Source organism: Echinops telfairi, unplaced genomic scaffold, assembly GCF_000313985.2.
Source record: "Echinops telfairi isolate 266 unplaced genomic scaffold, ASM31398v2 ScPeMD7_44;HRSCAF=162, whole genome shotgun sequence".
Lineage (NCBI taxonomy): Eukaryota > Metazoa > Chordata > Mammalia > Afrosoricida > Tenrecidae > Echinops > Echinops telfairi.
In genome coordinates this window covers 386979-395257 of record NW_022103942.1, presented here as the reverse complement: position 1 = coordinate 395257, position 8279 = coordinate 386979, and the positions used below count along the sequence as shown (strand labels likewise).

General features: G+C 38.6%; 1 non-coding gene across 1 annotated transcript; it reads left to right on the top strand.

Annotated features, from left to right (window-relative positions):
* The first annotated feature begins 1295 nt into the window (after positions 1-1295).
* Positions 1296-1416, top strand: LOC115869780. Its single transcript, XR_004046368.1, has one exon. It is a non-coding gene; the product is annotated as a small nucleolar RNA SNORA61 (small nucleolar RNA).
* Positions 1417-8279: the final 6863 nt, after the last annotated feature.

The following is an 8279-nucleotide window of genomic DNA, read 5'->3' as shown; positions in this document are numbered from 1 at the left end:
GGAGGGGGGAGCGGGGAGGGAGGGGGAAAATGAGGAGCTGATGCCAGGGGCTTAGGTGGAGAGCAAATGTTTTGAGAACGATGATGGCAATGAATGTACAAATATGCTTTACACAATTGATGTATGTATGGTTTGTGATAAGAGTTGTATAAACCCCTAATAAAACAATTAAAAATATATCTGTACATAAATGTTTGTAACAATTCTATTTAGTATGCCCAAAGTGGATACAGTATCAAAAGATTCATGTATAATACAATTGAGATGTACTTATACATAGAATCTTACTCAACAATCAAAAGGAAATTATAGAGCTGAGCAATAATATAGATGACTATCAAAATATGCTGAGAGAATGGTAACTAGACACAAAAGAGTAAATTCTGCATTATCTCTCTAATATGAAACTCTAGAGTGGGTCATACTAAACTTTGTACGATCATATCAGTGCTTGCCTGACTTGAAGGTTGGGATTTCTTTCTAATTGCAAAAGAGCATAACTAAAATATCTGTTATGGTAAATGTTAAATATCTTGGATAGGAGAGTGATTCCACTAATGAACAAATATGCCAAAAAGTATTAATCTATAAATTTAAAATACGTGTGTAGATTATAGTTAAATAAAGTTGATAGGAAATAAATCAACTACAAATAAATTGGATTGAATGTTTGCAAGATTTCTACATTAAAAATATAATAAAATTGCTTTGAGAAACCGATGAAGATGGAAATAAATGTAGAGACATAACATGGTCAAAAATCAACATACTTAATATATTAAAGATGTCAATTATTTCCACACTTTTCTATAGATTGAATGTGATACACATAAAAATCTCAGAAGACTGTTTTTCTTAGATGAACAGGCTCCGAATATATGTATGAAAATGCAAAGATACAAAAATAGCCGACCTTGCAGATCATCCAACCTGAATATCATTTTTTTTAAAAAAAGAAAGAAAAGGGGGTAATAAAAGAGCAGCACACAAGAGACCTTTGGAGCAACATTAAGCAGACCAATATACATATTGTTGTATGAAAGAAATTATAGTAGAGGAGGAGGAGGAGGAGAGAGCAGCAATAGCAGTAGCGGTGTCAGTAGTAGCAGTAACAGGCGCCACCTACAGGTGGTTTTCTGGGATACTGTTACTGTTTTGATGTGAAGGATCATGCAAGTGTATATAGTTTGTTTCTCTTTGTATGCGCTATACTCCACAAATAACAGGAAAAATAATTTAAAAATTTAAAATAAATTTAAATACAAAAGAGATAGAAAAGGGTCACAGCCTTATAAACCTTCCAGTTTCCTTTCCCATGAGAACAAAACATTGGTCTGAGAGGTTATAAAAGAAGGAAAAGTAAAATTGAAACAGACTTCAATTCTTTTGTAACACGTGAGCTAGTTTCAAACAAAGAAACAAAACAAAACAAAAGGGAAGCCTGTTTCTGGCAAAAATTGCCTCCGAAAATTAGGGTGAAATTTCAACAATCCCAGATAACAAGCTAAAGTAGATCATGACTACCAAGCAGTCTTAAAGAAATGCTAAATGAAGTGCTCCAGTTGAAAGATGAAGGCACTAAATAATAACTCAACAATATGTGAAGAAATAAAGACCTTGAATAATTTCCATCACAGATAAGACGGCTTAAAAAGTTCAGGGAAAAATGCCATTGTCTTTGAGTTCCATTTTACCACGAACTTTGTGAAGGTCTCTCATAAGATCAACTTTGTTGTATCTTTGGCTTGGGACTATATTTGTGATGTTCATTCTATGTGATACAGAAGACAAAAGGATAAATAATAATGTAAATACTGGGCACATAATATACAAAAGTGTATCTTGTGAGAATAACAACATAAAGGAGGAGGGAGAATGGTATAGGAATAGAGTTTCTGTATTATTGAACTAGTTTTCCTTAGCTGCTGTTGCATTGATTCGAACTCATGGTGACTCCATGTGTGCAGAAAAACACTGCCTCATAAAGTTATTTATTTTTTATTTTATTGGGGGCTCTTATAGCTCTTATCACAATCTATATATATTCATTGTGTCAAACACATTTGTACATATGTTGTCATCATCTTTTCCAAAACATTTCCTTTCTACTTGAGTCCTTGGCATCAGCTCCTCATTTTTTCACCCTCCTTCCCCCACCCTCCCTTCCTCTCCCATGTCCCTTTGATAATTTAGAAATTATTCTTTTTTCTCCGGGTTTTACACTGACTACTGTCCTACTTCACCCACTTTTCTGTTGTCCATCCCCCTGGGAGGGGGCCATATGTTGATCATTGTGATCGGTTTCCCCTTACTGCGCCCCCCCACTTACCCTCCTAGTATTGCGGCTCCCTTTATTGGTCCTGAGGGGTTTATCTGCTCTGGATTCCCTGTGTTGCGAGTTCTTACCTGTACCAGTATACATGTTCTGGTCTAGCCAGATTCGTAAGATAGAATTGGGGTCATGGTAGTGGGGTGGGGAGAGAGCATTAAAGAACTAGAGGAAGGTTGTGTGTTTGTCAATGCTATATTGCACGCTGACTGGCTCTTCTCTTCCGTGTGGTCCTTTTGACAGGGGGTGTCCAATTGATGGGATTTGGGTCTCCACTCTACTGATGGGATTTGGGTCTCCACTCTACCCTTCCCCTTAGTCCCATTGATATGCTTTTTGTTTGTTTGTTTGTTTTGGGGTCTTTGATGCCTGATACCTGATCCTATCGACACCTCATGATCACATAGGCTGGTGTGCTTCTTCCATGTGGGCTTTGTTGTTTCTCAGCTAGATGGCCACTTGTTTATCTTCAAACCTTTAAGACCTTAGATGCTATAACTTTTTATAGCCGGGCACCATCAGCTTTCTTTTTTTAAAATTTATTTTAAAATTTAATTTATTTTTATTTTAATAAATAATTTTATTTGGAATTCTTAAAACTCTTATAGCAATCCATACATCAATTGTATCAAGCACATTTGTTTTTTTTAAATCATTTTATTAGGGGCTCATACAACTCTTATCACAATCCATACATACATCAATTGTGTAAAGCACATTTGTACATTCATTGCTTGCCCTCATCATTCTCAAAACATTTCCTCTCCACATAAGCCCCTGGCATTAGGTCCTCATTTTCCCCCTCCCTCCCCGCTCCCCCTCCCACATGAGCCCTTGATAATTTATAAATTATTGTTTTGTCATATCTTGCCCTGTCCGATGTCTCCCTTCACCCACTTTTCGGTTGTCCATCCCCCAGGGAGGAGGTCACATATAGTTCCTTGTAATCGATTCCCTCTTTCCTACCCACTCTCTCTTTACCCTCCCAGTATCGCCACTCACATAACTGGTCCTGTATGGCTCATCCGCCCTGGATTCCCTGTATTTCCAGTTCCTATCTGTACCTGTGTACATCCTCTGGTCTAGCCAGACTTGCAAGGTAGAATTCGTGTCATGATAGTGGGAGCAGGGAGGAAACATTTAGAAACTAGAGGAAAGTTGTATTTTTCATCTTTGCTACATCGCACCCTGACTGGCTCATCTCCTCCCCGAGACCCCTCTGTAAGGGGATCTCCAGTGGCCTACTAAGGGGCTTTGGGTCTCCACTCCGCACTCCCCCCATCATTCACTATGGTAAGATTTTTTGTTCTGATGATGCCTTATACCTGATCCCTTCGACACCTCGTGATCGCATAGGCTGGTGTGCTTCTTCCATGTGGGCTTTGATGCTTCTGAGCTTGATGGCCGCTTGATTACCTTCAAGCCTTTAAGACCCCAGATGCTATACTTTTTGATAGCCAGGCACCATCAGCTTTCTTCACCACACTTGCTTATCCACCCATTTTGTCTTCAGTGATAGTGTCAGGATCATCACAGAGTGCCGTGTTATTGGAACAAATTGTTCTTGTATTGAGCGAGTACTTGAGTGGAGGTCCAATGTCCACCTGCTACCGTAATACTTTATAAATAAATACATGTACGTAGATATATTCCTGTCATTGTGTATAAATATATTTACATATATACATGCCTGTATTTAGAACTCTGTAAATGAGGCAAAGGACATTCATAGAGGCCTTATAAAGTTTTTAAAGACTGTGTCCTTTCTGAAGCAGATTGCCACACCTGCTTTCTGAGGCACCTCTGGGGGTTTGGAGAAGATCCACCAACCTTTTACTTAATAGTCAAAAGCTCAACCATATGCACCATTCAGAGAACACTTGTTATTGAAGTTATGTAGCAGTTAGGGATTATGGCAACTAGACACTCCTAGGTAGGAGTGGGGTTAAACCTGACAATCAAGTGGTAGCTTAATGACACCTCTTTTGGGATATGGCCTTTTGTATAAGAGTGAGGGATTCTGCGTGCATCATCCATAGGCAGGTGAATGGATTCTGGGCTCCCAATGAATTCTAGACCCACCTCAAGAACATTTAGTTCTTATGACCTGGCCCTGCTTGATACTCACCTTCATAAAGAGATTTTTGAAGATGTGGGTCTACAGAAAGTTGTGGTGAAGAAAAGAAATGGTGCTCAGCTATCAAAAGAATAGAGTCTAGGGTCTTACAGGTTTGTATATAACAAGAAGCCTTCTAAATGAGGCATCAACTCAGCCCACAAGGAAAGAGCACACCAGTTTGTGTGATTCAAAGATGACAACAAAATCCAAATACAATGGAGGGAAAGGTTTCAGAGCTTAAATTGTGAACACTCAATTTTTAGAAGGCTACAGAGGACAATGGGAGCCCCCAATCCATCTACAGAGTATCTATTCAGATTAAACTTCTAAAAGATCCCCTTGGACTACAGGGATACAAATAACCTTGCTATCAGACAGAGATTATTGTAAACTTGATTGTGGTGGATGAAACTACAGTGTAATATGATACCTAGTCATTTTTTCTCCCTCTTGATCTATTCTGGAATTTTTCTAGGTTTAAATGTGTTTTGCTTATTTCTTGAAAGAGCTTTTCTCTCTGGCTTATTTAAATATTTTCACTTTCTTTAATACACACACACAGAGTTTTCATTCTTTTTTGGTAATGTTTTCTAGTTTATGGAGCACAGAACGGGTGGACGTATAGAGAAAATAATCGATGCATTAGCTTATGAGGGATAAAGAGGAGGTTGAGAGGAATTGGGGATCAAATAATGAATATGGGAGTGGGGAGTATGCATGAGAATGGATTGTTTTGTTATATACAACTCTTTTTAACTATGACTGAACAATGAAATTATATAATATGTGAGTTATATATTAATAAACTATTGAAGGAAAACAAGTGAGGCACTCTGGGAAGCTCTCTCTCTCTGCCCCTATGCCTGCTGGAACTCTGCTTTGAGGGGTGGCCCCATTTGGACCATCCAGTCCTTAGAACTGCTAGTGCCCTACCATGTTTCCACTTACCTTGGCTCCATGGGACTCTGAACTCACCAACCTGTGATCTTTCTGCTTCCTGGTTCACCATTCTGTGTCACTGGTACTCAGCTACCTGAATCTGAAGAGGGATTTATGGACTAGCATTGGACTTATAGATGGGTTGGACTGGGTGGGGATAGCTTCTTGATATAAAGCTTTTTCTTATACATGCTTGTGTGATACTGGGTTTGGTTCTCTAGGCAACCTGGCCAAGCCCAAATTGATATAAATTTAATTAAGCTGTTAAAAAATTAGAATGGTAAATATATTCCCCATTGTAGCCACAAAGAAAATTACTTTAAACCTATGCAGAAAGGAAATATGAAGGGAATCAAAATGACTCACTATACACCCACACAAAACTAAAACACAAAGAGCGCAATATTTGAGGAAATGATCAGTTAGAACTTTTAGATATATATAGAACACTCCACCCAACAACAGTATAATATATATTCCTTTTCTGTGCACATGGACTCTTCTCCAGAATAGACCATATATTAAGGCACAAAGCAAGTCTTAATAAATTTAAACGCATCAGATCACAATGCTATAAGATTAGAAATCAACAACAGGAAGGCCAAGGGGAAAAATCAAATTCATGAAAACTGGATAACACCCTCCTTAAAAATTACTGGATAATACCCCCCCCAAATCCATTACTATAAAGTTGATTTTGACTCACATTGACCCTATAGGACAGAGTAGAACTATTCCATTGGGTTCCTGAGATTGTAAATGTATACATGAGCAGGCAGCCTCATCTTCCTCCCTTAGAGAGGCTCGTAGGTTTGCTCTGCTAACTTTTCAGTTAGAAACCCAAAACTTATCTCATAGCTCCACCAAGGCTAATGGATGATGATGCATAGATACCACTGCTGACTACTCCCAAACGGGATCACATCAGAAAGTCCTAGATAGAGTGGGAGAAAAATATGCAACAAAACTTAAATTCATTAAAAAATGACTGGTCTTACTGGTCAGATAGAAACTGGTGGAATCCCTGAGATTAAGATCCATAGTCACATTTCAGGCCTGGAACTGACCTCCCTCACCCTCTTTGCTCAATTTTCAGTTAAACAACAGAGAGGTCTATAAGGTAATGGTAATATAGGGAGCACCTTTAGAAGAATAGAACATCTGAGATCATAAAAGCAACATTTACTTAGAGACAAAGTCCAGAAGGGTTAGGAAAGAGGAAGAAATAGAAATGGGAAATACAGGGAGGAAGTGGGATATGGGTTATTACACTGTAACAAAGAGTTTTGTCATTGCAATCAATGACATGAAACAAAATGTGCATGAATTGTTTTTTAAATAGTTTGTCATATAATTTTCACATTATACACTTCAATAGTTGATTCATATCAAAAAGAGTTGTAAAATCATCACCACAATCACTTTCTGAACATTTTTCCTTCTTGTACTCATTGCTACTAGTCCCAATTTCCCTCCAACCTCCCTTCCCCTACCCCAATAGCCATCAATCCAGTGACTGTCTCTATAGGTGTACTTATCCTGCATTGCACATAGTGGAAAACATACAAAGAAAAAAGAAAAAAAGAAAGATAGGGTATAATGACAGATACTCAGACCAATGGTAAAGAACTGAAAACCCAGAAATAAAAGCATCAGCATACAGACAACTGATCTTTGATAAGGGCCCCAAAAATATCAAATGGGAAGCAGATGCCCTCTTCAACAAGTGGTGTTGAAAAAAATGGCTATCTACCTGCAGAAAATTGAAGCAAGAGCCTTATCTCACTCCATGCACAAAAATAAACTCAAGTTGGATCTCAGACAATGAGGTAAAACCTCAACCTATTAGGGACATCTATGAGGGAATTGGGACCAACCTGAGAACCTTGGTGTAGGGAATACACAGACTACCAGAAATAGGGAAGGACACAAACACAGAGGAGGCACAAATTGACAAGTGGGATATACTGAAGATAAAACACCTGTACACATAGAAAGAATTCACCAAGAGAGTAATAAGAGAGCCCACGGACTGTGAAAACATCTTTAGCAATGACACATCAGACAAAGGCCTTATTACTAAAATCTACAATACACTGCTAGCTTCCCCAAAGAAAAAAACTAATTGCCCACTGAGGAGGTGTGCAAAGGACCTGAACAGAAATTTCACAGGGGCAGAAATCCAAATGGCCAATGAACATATGCGAACATGTTTCGTGATCATTAGCCATAAGAGAAATGAAAATTAAAACAACTATGAGATACCACCAAACACCCTCAAAGATGGCCCAATTCTAAAAATCAGAAAGCAACAAGTGTTGGAGGGGCTGTGGTGAGATAGGAACTCTCATCCACTGCTGGTATGTACAGCCACTATGGAAATTGATCTGACGATATCTAAAACAGATGGAAATCGAGCTGCCATACGACCCAGCAATCCCCCTACTGGGCATATACCCAGCAGAGGCAAGAAGCTAACCACGGCCAGACATCTGTGCTCCAATATTCATTGTGGCACAGTTCACAATTGCAAGGAGTTGGAAACAACTCAAATTTCCATTAACAAACGAATGGATTAAAAAATTGTGGCATATACATACAATGAGTACTACGCATCGCTAAAAAGCAGAGATGAATGCATGAAGCATATCACCACATGGGAGGAACTGGAGGAAATTATGGTAGGTGAAGTAAGTCAAGCACAAAAGGACAAATACAACATGAGTCCGCTGAGGTAAGCCAAAAAAAAAAAAAAAAAAAACATAGGGAAAAAGCTACTGAATACAAACATTCCTGGGGGGAGGATCAGGTAATATGGCAGGGGCGAGACCAAATCCAGGGGTATATATGGTTGCCAACTAAAAAGGAGGGGAGAAAAAAGAAGAAAAAAGA